The sequence below is a fragment of the Lycium barbarum genome, chromosome 3 (assembly GCF_019175385.1).
Source record: "Lycium barbarum isolate Lr01 chromosome 3, ASM1917538v2, whole genome shotgun sequence".
Lineage (NCBI taxonomy): Eukaryota > Viridiplantae > Streptophyta > Magnoliopsida > Solanales > Solanaceae > Lycium > Lycium barbarum.
Genome location: NC_083339.1, coordinates 110,783,549 through 110,798,053, shown reverse-complemented (window position 1 = coordinate 110,798,053; position 14,505 = coordinate 110,783,549). Strand labels below are relative to the sequence as shown.

Here is a 14,505-nt window from a genome sequence, read left to right as displayed (position 1 = left end):
TCCAATTTGAGGGAGGTGTATCTGCTATAATATGAAGATTTATGGAATGCATAACATATGTAAATTTAAGTTCATTGAGGCTAGTTTCCAATACAAAAAATCGTTTGTCGATACGACATCGGAGTAGAAAGTTATGGGTGTTTCAAGATAGGCTATCAGAGGTTTCTCCGCGAACGCGAGCCAAGGCCTCGTGAACGTGAAGGTCAAATGGTAAGCCGGTGGAAACCGACCTTCTACCCTATAAATACCAATTCCCACCTATTTACACCTAATTCTTACACCCTTAGAGTTCTAGCAACCTCTAGCACACCTCTCCTAACATTTCTTATCATTAAAACATAGAAATCATAAGGAGGTTATGTAATGTAGGCTCGGGAATCTTGTGGCAACATCATAGCTATTGTCGCTATTGAAGTTATAGATGTTAAGCTTGAAAAAAGGGTTTGGATTTAGAGATTTTGGACCGAAAAAGTCATGTTCTTCATCTTAACTTTGATATTAGGTTGTTTTGGAGGATTTAATGGTTTAAAGTAAAGGAACACATAGTATAAAGGTCTTAGTTTGATATCTCGATGTTATTGGCTTATGAACTGATTTTCGAAGGAAGTTTCGGATGGATTTGTATATGTTTTACATGTAGTATCTTGATTATGTTATTGTTAATGATGTTTGGGAGTTGTTTTGGAATTTGGTGGAAGTAGATGATATATGGGAAATGCTTCCCGAATTCTCGTAATCCGAATCATCCTTCGATATACAACTTATCTAAGTTGATGTATGAACATGATGGAATATGATTAAGGATATATTTTTTCAATATAGGTTCGGTTAAAGGGCAAGCATCGAAATAAAGGATTCTTTCGAGTAGCAGCTTGACGAATAAGGTATGTAAGGTGTTTGTTTCCCTCTTTCTTTGGGACGAATCCAACTAGAATATGAACACGAGCATTCCATAACAATTCAGTCCATTCCTATGCTATGTATTTCAAATCTTAATGCCTTAATTATTTGATTTATTCTTGAAATATTTTCATGTTTATCATCCTTAAGTTATTTCTTTGTATTTGATACGAATTCCATAATTCAGTCAGAGGTTACTGACCTTACATCACTCCGAAAGGCCCAATGTCAGTCCATTGACTCCTCATGCATTATACATATACTTATTGCACTATTTTACTACACCGCCCCGCGCTATAGTCGGTCGGACAGGCACGTAGATGCATACACCACTGCATTAGGCATGTTATGATGATGCCCCAGACGCGGGATGATGATGATGTACTACACACACACACACTCACATTTGCATATGATTTTTAAACTCATGCATTGCATATTGTACGTCCTCAGATGGCTTAGGTTACTTCTATCCTTCTATATTTATGTCTTACTTATGATGTTGTTTCCTGCCTTACATACTCAGTACTTTTATCAGTAATGACGTCCCATTCCACGGGACGTTGCATTTCGTGCTGCAGGTCCTGACAGACAGAGTGGAGGAACTCTTCAGTAGGACTATCAGCTTCAGCGGGTGTCAGCAAGTGCCACTACACCAGACTTGCTATCTTCCGGTATATTTATGTTATCATGATATATGTTCATATGCACACTCTTGGAGGCTCATAGACACAATGGGGTATGTAGATATTATGTCTGACCTTGTCGGTCATGTTTTGATTTTGGTATTCTCCTGAAAGCCTTGTCGGCTTTATGACACTTATTGTGTTGTAGCGGCCTTGTCAGCTTGCTTATGTATATATATGTTGAATTATTGCATATTTCTGTATTTGGGCTTTTTCTGCGTGCAGGTGTCCTTCGAGTCATGTTTGAGCCCTATTATATGATAATCATGGTAACTGTTACGCCAGGTGGTATCCGGCCTATAGGTTGGTTCCCGTCATGCTCCTCGTCGGGGTGTGACAGCTACACCATCAACACCACCCTAATGCCATGCTTGATTATGATCAGTAGTCAACCTATCAAGCAATTGAGTGACTCGGGCATATGTCGTGTCCATGAAGCACCCATCAGCTGTATTATTTGCCACTGCTTGTGTTATCGGATCTAACCCTATATAGAACTTCTCCATTAATATAAGCTCTGGAAAACCATGATTTGGAGACTGCTGCAAATACTGCTTGAACCTCTCCCAAGCCTCAAATAATTTCTCCCCCAGAAGCTGCTTGAACTCATAAATTTTATTACAGAATTCAGCATTCTTGCTCGGAGGAACCACTTCTTGAGAAAGACATTCACCAGCTCACCCTACGTATGAATGGCATTGTGGGGAAACTTCTCAAACCAATCTCTTGCCTTGCTGGCTGAAGAGTATTTGAAAACTCTTAACCGAATTACATCAGGAGTAACAGCATTCTGGGTCTGTGTCTGGCACACACCAACGAAATTCTTCAAGTGTCGATGAGGGTCATTATTTGTAGAGTTTCGAAAATATCCCTCAAGTTTGAGTAATTGGTAGATAGTAGCATCGATCTTGTAACTTGTAGCATTAACTCTAGGTGGAACAATAGCAGATGCATATTCCACTTCTTGCATATAATCCGCAAAAACATTCTCCTTTTCCTCAATTTCCGATACTGGGTGCTCTACTTGCACACTCCTACCACCATTTGCTCCATGTCCTCCTCTATTGGCCATGATCACCTAGTTCACAGAAAACAACAAACAAGGTGTGAAGGAATAGAAAAAGACTTGAAGTAAAGCACACACAACTTAGTAATTTCAAATCGTATTCCCCGGCAATGGCACCAAAATTTGATATGCTCAAATTACACCTTCTTAATAGCGTAAAGCGGACGTTGTCTAATATAGTAACCTAACTAGGTTAGGGTCGAACCCCACAGGAATAGGCTGTGAAAAGGTTACTAAGGTAGTTGAGTACTGATTTGAGGTCTAATTTTGTATTCCCGTGAGTTTGTAAAAGAGAGTTTTGTTTACTAACTATTTTGCTTAGATTGTAATTAATTGGAATAAAGAAACCAAGGTTATGTCCCCTTTTAGATGAAGTGTAATGCTACGGGTGATGATATGATATAATTCTAGTGGAATGTTGTACGAATGCACTTAACCTCTAATTGACTTCCTAATATTTCCCAATAATTAGAAAGTATTTCTCTTTATGATTTTTCCAAATATAAAAGAGTTGATATGAAGAGCGGTGAATATATGCCAAGTAAATTCCTCTTATTCCTAAGTGAATTTATTGAACGTGGGTTAACGCCACGAGTTCTTGTTACTTATCCGTACCAAACCCTAGCTTTTTTTCCCAAGTAACTTAAGGTTTATGGCTTAAGTTAATATTTGCAACCATCAACTAACATTGAAGAATAAAGAAGAAGTAAACCCTAACAACCTATTATGCCTATATCAATCACAAACACCCAATCACATAACACCAATTATTGGGTTCACAACCTCAGTATTGAATTTAGCTACTCATAATATTTAATGCAAAACAAGATATTGAAGAAGTAATTAATGCTTACTATCGAATAAAAAAGATAAAAAGTTGTAATCTTGTCCTCAAAAACTTCAAAAACTATAAAGTATTCAATGCCAAGAAGAAAGAGAGTAAATCTGACTAAGAATCACTCACAGAACCCTACATTATGTATTTATAATGGTCCAAGATGTGGAAAATATTTTGAAAAAACTGCCCCCGTCAGATCAAGATACGGTCCGTAAAATCTTCAATTTCCACCGTAAAGTTCAACTTCTCTTCCAGTTCTACACTTCCTTTGGACGGACCGTAAATCAATTTACGATTTGTAGATTTTCCTCAAGTTGGGATGTTGACTGTTACTGATCTACGCTGGGATTTACGGACCGTAAAATAATTTGCGGTCCATATAGCTTGTTGTGAATTTTCTTCAGCTTGAGCGGCTCACTGTGATGGTTTTACTGTCACACCCTAATTTCACTAGGGTGTGATGGGCACCCGACCCCATATCCGGAGCCGAGCGAACCCACAGATTCTTATTACACGCATAATTTCTTCGGACTCTGAAAATCAAATAAAAGTAAAATACATATTAAGTTTTCAAAATCTTTCTTTTATCGTTCTCAAAATTAAACAAATTCTGTAATTATATAAAATTTATTACATAACACAAAATGACATATCGGCTGATGGAGCCGCTTACAGACTGACAACCAATACCCACGACGCTGTCTGCAAAGTCTCTAACATTAATCAGACATTACGGCACAGACACTCTGACTCGGCAGCACTCCAGGAGCAAATGGAGCCTACCAACTTCGCTAGAACATCTTCTGTAATGACTTCTACTCATCTGGGTGTACCTGCGCGGCATGAAACGCAGCCCCTCGAAGAAAGGGGGTCAGTACGGAATATGTACTGAGCATGTAAGGCAGGAATCACAGTAAAAGATCATAACTGATATAAGGAGTACAGAAACATGTACAATGTCCAAAATACCAAAACTCTTGCCTTTAAAACATAATCATACATTAACAACATCATTCATACAATGTAAGAATCCAAGCTAGTGTCGTATTAACTTCCTTCAACAATTCTATAACGATTACAACTTCTTTTCCAAGTCATTAAACCTTCATTTTCTTATGGATTCCACAACAACAACAACTAGAATATCAAATGAAATCAATTCGTCATAGCTTACCAAAACATCACCATTCTCGACCACAACACTACATGCATATTTCCACGAATTTCCATATTTTTCTATACATTACGACAACAAGCAACACACTTCCTTCTTTCAAATTCAATTACAACAATCAAATTACAATCTTCCAATTCAATAAAATCAATGCATTTCTCACCTCCAAATTTATGCATTATATCCACGACCACATATTAATAACATTATCTTCACAACACAAGAAACCATGCTAATATTATATTAACTTCTTCAACAATCTCGTAATAGTTACAAATTCATCACTTCTACACAACATGACCCTATTCGGCCACATCCCCCACATGCACATTTCATGACTTTCATCGCTTTCTACCTGCTACAACACTCACAAATCATTCATAACACATGAGAAAGAAGGTTGAATCTTACCTTTTACCCTTCCACTTTTCAAGTTGGCTAGGGTGAATAAATTGCACCAATGAAGACTTTTCTTGTTCCAACAACTCTTCCATGTTAAAGAGGACCTTCCAATTGCTTAAAAAAACTAGGAATAAATAATTTCTCTTCATCAATTTCCATGGAGCCAATTTCTTGACTTGGGGCCGAATGCCCCCTTATTTCTCTCTTCCTTCTTCTTTTTTTTTTTTAAGTCTCTAGAATTATATGGAGAAATATAACTAGTATGTCATATATATATAGCTCCTTATGAGCATGTGAGGGGCACATGCCCTCTTCTCCCCTTTTTTTATAGAAATTTCTTCTTTTTTTTTAATTTTCTAAAATGGTCAAAGAAGACTAATTGTCTTCTTATGTAAACTTTAGTCCATGCATTTTTTTTATTATTTATAATTAGCCCCCTTCTCCATTTCTCTAGAATTTTCTTAAAAATAAAGATGACTTAATTGTCTTGCCATGTACACTTTGGTCCATATATATTTATCACATAGCCATAAAAGAGTGGGGCCCACATACACACACACACACTCTCCCACGGCCAAATGTCCCCTTTATGAATATTCTTGAACACTTTGGTCCTTCAAGAACTTTCTTGAACACCTTGTGAAATCCCCATTTTTCCCCTAGTCTTTCTACAATATTACCACGAACCATTTTGCGAATTTCTCTTTTTACCCTTAACCTTTCTCAATATTTCCATACAATAATACTCATAACCAACTTGTACATTAAAATAATTTTGGAAGATGGTCATTCCCTTAACTTTGCCAAGACTACCTTGAAATATCCAAACGTATAAAATACGGGATATAACATTTACGGTACAATTAACGGGCCGTAAAATGATATACGGACTGTCTTTCACTACTAAAAAAACGGGAAAAACCAACGACGAAAACCGACGGACTGCGTCGGTTTTTTCAATGAAAACGACCCTTTACGATCCATCGGTTTACATAGCCTCGCTTTTTGAAAACCGACGGACCACGTCGGTTTTTTCCGACGGACTGCGTCGGTTACGTGGTCCGTCGGGTTTTATACAATAATTTCAAAAAATTAAAAAAACCGACGCACGACGTCGGTTTTTTATTAAAAAAAAAAAAATTTAAATACAAAACCGACACAGTGCGTCGGTTTTTTTCATAAAATTTCAGAAGTATTTTCCAGAAAACTGACGGACTGAGTTGGTTTTCCGTCGGTTTTCTGGAAAATTTCCTACATTCAATTCCTGCATTTTCTGCAGCCACACCTGCACAGAAACCAGTACCAAAAGCAGCTCAAAACTAGCATTAAAATGCTCCAAATCAATTCTAAAAGAGCTACAACACATAAAATCACCCTAAGTAATAATACAACACATCAAACACTATCTAAACACATCAAATACGATCTAAATAGACCTTCAAAGTTTAAAAATATTTAAATGTCCAACCAAAAGTACCATTAACTAGTTTTAACACAATCTCTTTGCTTCATAGTAACTCTTAGGTATGTCGAATTCCGGACTAACTAGTTCCCCTACAAGCTTAATCATTGAGTCCATAGCAGCTTCAGCAACAGTCCAATCTGATTTGATGTTAATCATTCTAACTGCAACAGACAACTTAGAATGTTGACTCCCTACCTAAAGTGGACGACTAGCCTCTTCTAATTCTTGATAGAAGCGCATTGCTTCTTCATTAGGAGGTTCCTCAAAATTTTGCCCAGGTTCAAAACCAGACTGTACGCCAAAAGCATCATTAACCATATCATTAACTCTATCATATTGGACATGACTATATTCCTGCGACACACTACTTTCACCGACAACCATATTGTAAAATATACCATTGACCCCATCAGTCTCTCCATGATCAGTCCAAACATAATATTTCTGCTTAAACCCATGACTATATAAATGAACCCTAACCACTTCCGGTTTCAAATACTTCATACACCGGCAATTAGAACAAGGACACCTAATTACCCCTTCATTTTGAAAAGGCTGAAGTGTCATTGAATGTGTGATAAACCCATCAACACCTTTAACAAATTCATCATGTACACCCACACGATTACTATTATTCATATTATACATCCACATACGATCCATCTACAAAAATATGCCCACAAATTATTGAGGTTATAGAAATATATTATAACTTAAGAATTCTAACTTAAAATATAACTTAAGAAAACACAATCCCAACCACTTCTAACTTTGAATTCTCAATAACAATTCTAACTTTAATAATTTATAAATTCTAACTTTAATATAATTTTGACAAGCACAATCCCAAACCAATTCTAACTTTGAATTCTCAATAACAATTCTAACTTTAATAACTTATGGATTCTAACTTTAATTCTAAAAATTGAAAAGTAAATCTAGTCAAATAAAGTCTACATTTTAGTTTTGAGGTTATAGAAATATTATAACTTAATAATTCTAACATAACTTAATAATTCTAACTTTGAAAAACACAATTCCAACCAATTCTAAAAATTGAAAAGTAAATCTAGAGAAATAAAATCTACATTTTAGTATTGAGGTTATAGAAATACTATAATTTAACAATTCTAACTTTGAAAAGCACAATCTCAACCAATTCTAATTTGGAATGATCAATAACAATTCTAATAACTTATGGAATTCTAACAAAAAGCACAATCCAACAAAAAAAAACTAGTCAAATAATTAAAGTATACATTTTTGCACATATTCAACATCAATATTATTACAAAGAATGATAACTAAGCTAACACAAATACATTGACAAAGAACATGAAATATAGCACAATCCCAAGCCAAAAAAAAATGACAACTAAACTAGTCAAATAAAGTTTACATTTTTTTCAAAAATTCAACATTAATAACATTGCAAATGATGTTTAACAAAGCTAAATAGATTAGCATTAGGCCTAAAATCTACAAATAAAACTAAAATTGAAAGAATTTTAAAAGCCCTAATTTAAGAGAAACTAACCTCAATTAATTAACTTCAAAACGGGTCTGGGGTTGGTGGGGACGGGCTGCGCAGGCGGCGGCGCTGGGCGGCAGGGAAATGGGCGGCGGGGCTGGGCGGATGGGAGGGGGGCTGCGGGTAGCTAGGGTTTGAGGGGAATGGGAGTTTAATTGGGAAGAGGAGAAGAAATGGGTATGAAAACCCGTCTGGAATGTTTTTAAAGAAAAACCGACGGACAAAACCGACCCTGTCCGTCGGTTTTTCCCGCACGTTCGACCAGATTTGACCCAAAAAAAAATTTTTTAAAAAAAAGGAAACCGACCCTGTCCGTCGGTTTGCTAAAAAAAAATTGTTTATTATTTTTTTTAAAAACAAATTGAATTGCATATTATTTAAAATATTTTTAAAAATAAAACCGACGTCATTCGTCGATTTTATATTAATTCTTATTATTATTTTTTAATAAAACCGACGTGGGACGTCGGTTTTTTTTTTTTTTTTGCGGATATATATTTTCAAAATTCTGCCAAAAAAACCGACGTCGTCCGTCAGTTTTCTAATTAAAATAATTTAAAAAAATAGAAATGTAAAAAACCGACGCAGGGAGTCGGTTTTCCGTCAGTTTTTTAAACCGACGCAGTGCGTCGATTTTTTGTCCGTCGATTTTTGGCAGTTTTTTAGTAGTGTTTTGTACCGTGAATCCTCCTCTTTAGCAAACTTCTCTTTTTTCACTTCTTTTTACTTCCTTTCACAGAATTCCCGACTTTCGCCTAATGGACACTAAATACCTGTAACACATCAAAAACACATGACAATGACACAATCTTGCTTGAAAAGAAGTAAAACTCACCTTTAAAAAGTATCAAATGTGCCAAAATTGCGTGGCACATCATGTGTTACGATCAGTTGTCATATTTGTTTGCATCTTGCTATTTGGTTGTCTCTTTTCTTACATTCCTGCCACATGTACTTTTCTTCTGAGCTGAGGGTCTACCGAAAATAGCCTCTGTATCTCACAAAGATAGGGGCAGGGCTGCATACATCCTACCCTCCCCATAGCACACTTGTGGGATCACACTTGATTTTTATTTTTTTTTGGGTTGTTGTTGTTTGTATACCCATTCCAACAAACACGTCTAAGATTGTCTGTAATTCTTGTAAGTTCAATAAAATGCACAAGACTCCTTTTTTAGTTTCTTCAATAAAATCAATGCGACCTTTGGAATTTAGTTATTCTGATATATGGGGAACTTCACCTTTAGATTTTCTTGATGGCTTTAAGTACTATCTTATTTTTGTGGATCATTATACAAAATATGTTTGGCTCTATCCTATGAAAGGGAAATATAAAGTTGTGCATATTTTTCCAAAATTTAAAGTCATCGCAGAGTAATTCTTCAGTCACTCTATTGTCTGCTTTTACTCAGATATTGGTGGTGAATTTATCAGTTTAAAGGATTTCTTTGCTTCTAATAGAATCTCTCACTTTTTTACTCCTCTTCACACTCCTGACCACAATGGCACGGCGGAAAAATGACATAGGCATATTGTTGAAATAAGTATATCTATTCTTTATATTGTTAATCTTCCATTATCATTTTGGTCATACACTTTTCAGACCGTCACATATCTGATAAATAGAATGCCCACTCCTTTATTGAAAAATGATTCACCATATCTTTGAATATTTGTATCTCTTCCAAATTATAAGAAGCTGTGTTTCTTATTGTCTGTGTTATCCTTGGTTGAGACCATATGCACAAAACAAACTACAACCTTGTTCATCTCAATGTGTGTTCCTTGGGTATTCTTTAAACGAAAAAGGGTCAAATATACCCCTGTACTATCGAAAAAGGGCTAAATATACCCCTCGTTATACTTTGGGTCCAAATATACTCCTGTCGTTATACTTTAGGAGCAAATATACCCCTCCCCCATTAAATTGTCCAAAGTGGACTTTTGCTCACATGTGGCATTGACATTTTGGTGATGTGGACGTCATGTGGCATTGCCACCTCACATCCCCAACTCATTTTACTTCGTCCAGTCACCTTCTTCTTTCACCACTATTGCAGCATATTTGCTTCCCAAAAAACAAAAATGCATATTCATATAAGCTTTATTCTAGTGGCAGTGGAGAACAATCTCAATTTGGTGTATTTGCTTCATTTCTGTTCGCTATTTAATACCAATTGTTACAAAGTTTCCAGGTTTGATTAATTGTGTCATATCTAGTGATTTTGCAATCAAATTGCTTAGATTTAAAAAAAGAATTAGAAGTATGAAGATCAAAGTTTTTTCTTACTTGTTCAAAGAATGAATTAAGAAGCAATGATGATTATTCTTTTGTTGCCAAAACGGTAGTGTGGATACTCCCGAACCCAATTTTTACCGTCTACCGACCCGAAAAGTCCTCTGAAATCCACCAAAATTGAAGAAGAAGAAGAAGAAGAAGAAGAAGAAGAAGAAGAAGAAGAAGAAGAAGAAGAAGAAGAGGAGCAACCAACAAAACAAAAGCCACTATCCACTTTAACCCTAACATTACCAAAAGTAAAAGAAGAAGAAGAGGAGGAAAAACAAGGTGATGTGACTACATTGCCCTTGTCGACACCTACAACAACAGCGAAGGAAAATGTGTCTTCTAGCAGCAAGAAGGAAAAATCAAAGAAGAAAATAACAACATTCCTTGGACGAAATCCAATTCAACAAAAAGGCAAGAAGAAGAACAACAACAAAGGTGGCGAAAGAAGAAGGTGACTGCCTGACTGGACGAAGTAAAATGAGTTGGGGATGTGAGGTGGCAATGCCACATGGTGTCCACCTCACCAAAATGTCAATGCCACATGTGAGCAAAAGTCCACTTTGGACAATTTAACGGGGGAGGGGTATATTTGCGCCTAAAGTATAACGACAGGGGTATATTTGGACCCAAAATATAACGAGGGGTATATTTAGCCCTTTTCCGATAGTACAGGGATATATTTGACCCTTTTCCGTTCTTTAAATCATAGTGCACATAAATGTTATGGTCCGGTCACTTGGACACTTTATTTCGAGACATGTAGATTTTGTTGAGCATGAGTTCCCTTTCAAACCATCTAACTTAGTGATGTTAGAGTGTGTGATGTTATTATTGACAATTGAACTCCTTATTTTATTATTCCACACTTACCCCTTTCAAACTCACCTGTTTGTTCCTCTTCTACTACTGGACGATCCCTTTCTCTTAGTACAAATATGATTAGTCGTGAATGTCTTTCCCCTGGTCCAACTACTCCAAATGACAGTACTCCATCATCAAATGAGTCATTGAGATCATCGGTACATGTTTCTTGTATGAGATCCTTGCCAAATTTCTCTCCTACTTTCTTATCTTCTAACCATGACAGGGACTTATCGGGAAACACTCATCCCATGATCAATCGAGTAGATAATAATATCCATAAACCAACACAAAATGTTATGCTTGCACACCTCCCTTTCTAGCACAATAGCCAGTTCTCTCATCCAAGGCAGTGACACTCCATCCAAAGCCCCTGCAAATACATCTAGCCATGATTCACCATCTTATTCTATTTCCCTTATTGTCCAGCATGTTGTACTTTCTGAGCACAACTTACTGCCCAACATCAAAATCAAGCCAAAATCTGTGTCGAGCACTAAATGATCCTGCTCGGAAGGTAGTCATGGATGAAGAAATTCAAGCATTACAATTCAAGGTACATGGGAGCTCATTCCATCTACTGCAAAGCAAAATTTAGTTGGCTCTTAATGTATTTTTTGAGTCAAGCTCAATTCTGACAGTTCATTAAACAAATATAAAGCACGTCTTGTTGCTCAAGGATTTAAACAACGGACGAGCATTGATTATAAAACCTTCTCTCCAGTTGCTAAGCACACTACAATTCGAGTTATTTTAATTGTAGGTTATTTTAATTGTAGATGTCACGTGAGATTGGCCTATGTGTCAAGTAGATGTCAATAATGCCTTCTTGCATGGGAAGAAGTCTATATGGCTCAACCTAAAGGTAGTGTTGACCACATAAGGCCTACACATGTTTGCAAACTCAACCTTGGGTTGGTATTAAGAACTACATAGCTATCTTCTAACCTTGGGTTTTCAGATTTCTCATGTTGATCATTGACTCTTCATTTAGAATCAGTTGGGTATCACTATTTACTTGGTCGTTTATGTTGATAACATGGTTGTTACTGGGAGTAATCTAAATGTTGTCGATCAGTTTTTTTTTAGACTTGCACAATGCTTCTCGATCAAAGATCTTGGTTCTCTTAACTATTTTCTTGGTGTTCAAGTCGTGAGAACATTTGATGGGCTCTTCTTATATCAAAAGAAGTATAATATCAATGACTTAATTGATAACGCACAGATGGATGGTGTGAAAGCAGCCAATACTCCCATATCTATTGAAAATTCCTTGTGCTTGAAGGACATCACACATCTTGATGATGTTACGGTCTATCAATTGTTGTTGGCAGCTTGCAGCATTGACAAGACCGGATATAGACTTTGTCGTAAATAAGCCAGCACAACTCACCCATCATCCGACTAAAAATCATTGATCTGCAGTCAAACATGTGGTTTATCATTTAGTTGGAATGATGAACTATGGTCTATTTCTGCATCGTAAGTCTCCACTTGATCTTCATGCCTTTTGAGACGCAGATTGGGAAAGAAATGAGGATACTCGCTTTTCCACTAGTGCCTTTTATGTCTATCTTGGTAAACATCTAGTCTGCTGGAGCTCAAAGAAACCACGAAGTGTAGCTAGATCATCAACTGAAGCGGAATATCGTTATGTTGCCTCTACTACTGCTGAAATTCAACGGATTCAGAACTTACTAGTGTAGCTAGATCATCAACTGAAGCGGAATATCATTATGTTGCCTCTACTACTGCTGAAATTCAATGGATTCAGAACTTACTTCGTGAGATTGCTATTTCATTACCAAGGCAACCAGTTGTCTACTATGATAATTTAGGTACCATATATTTTGTTGCTAATCCAGTCTTTCATTTGCGGATGAAGCATCTCAAGGTTGATTATCATTTCATTCGCACTAGAGTTCAAAATGGCTAGCTTCGAGTTTCTCATATTTCTGGAAAAATTCAACTTGCGGATTTACTTACAAAAAATCTCCCTAGTTCTTTGTTTGCAGATCTTCAGTGCAAGATTGGTGTTTATGATCGATCGCCATCTTGAACAGGCATCTAAGAAAATCATTCTATTCTCTAGTGATTGATATGATTTGATTATAATCTGGTATGATTTGATTCAGTGGCGGAGCTACATAGACCGAAGGGTGGCTAGTTGAACACCCTTCTTCTGAAAATTATATTGTACAATAATAACATACCCGGTATATTCCCACAAAATGTATATAGAGAAAACTATACTGAATATATATATATATAGATATATATGTAGTCTAAGAAACTTACTGAATATTTATGTCCAAAATTATACTATATATATTTGGTAGATAGGGATCCTGTAAAAACTTCTGTCGAGGAATGGGCCAGACCGAGTCATTTCTCTAGAACAATAGCTAAAGGGCCTGATACTATCACTTGGATCTGGAACCTACATGTTGATGCTCACGATTTCGATAGCCATACTAGTGATTTGGAGGAGATCTCTCAAAAAGTATTTAGTGCACATTTTGGTCAACTCTCTATCATCTTTCTTTGGCTGAGCGGCATGTATTTTCACAGTGCTCATTTTTCTAATTATGAAGCGTGGCTAAGTGATCCAACTCACATTGGGCCTAGTGCCCAGGTGGTTTGGCCAATGGTGCTCCAAGAAATATTAAATGGTGACGTAGGCGTGGTTTCTAAGGAATACAAATAACCTCTAGTTTTTTTCAGATTTGGTAAGCATCTGGAATAACTAGTGAATTGCAACTCTATTGTACAGCAATTGGGGCATTAGTCTTTGCAGCGTTAATGCTTTTTGCTGGTTGGTTTCATTATCATAAAGCGGCAACAAAATTGGCTTGGTTTCAAGATGTAGAATATTTGCTGAATCACCATTCAACAGGGCTACTAGGACTTGGGTCTCTCTCTTGGGTGGGGCATCAAGTACATGTATCTTTACCGATTAACCAATTTCTAAACGCTGGAGTAGATCCTAAAGAGATACCACTTCCTCATGAATTTATCTTGAATCGAGATCTTTTGGCTCAACTTTATCCTAGTTTTTTCAAGGGAGCAACCCCATTTTTCACCTTGAATTGGTCAAAATATGCGAACGTTCTTACTTTTCGTGGAGGATTAGATCCAGTAACTGGGGGTCTGTGGCTGACTGATATTGCCCATCACCATTTAGCTATTGCAATTCTTTTCCTGATAGCGGGTCACATGTATAGGACCAACTGGGGTATTGGTCATGGACTAAAAGATATTTTAGAAGCTCATAAAGGTCCATTTACAGGTCAGG

General features: G+C 36.6%; 1 non-coding gene and 1 pseudogene across 1 annotated transcript; both read left to right on the top strand.

Moving 5' to 3' along the window:
• Positions 1 to 2,108: 2,108 nt before the first annotated feature.
• On the top strand, positions 2,109 to 2,215 carry LOC132634438 (small nucleolar RNA R71). Its single transcript, XR_009580162.1, has one exon. It is a non-coding gene; the product is annotated as a small nucleolar RNA R71 (small nucleolar RNA).
• Positions 2,216 to 11,733: 9,518 nt separating this feature from the next.
• Positions 11,734 to 14,504, top strand: LOC132631132 (photosystem I P700 chlorophyll a apoprotein A1-like; annotated as a pseudogene).
• Position 14,505: the final 1 nt, after the last annotated feature.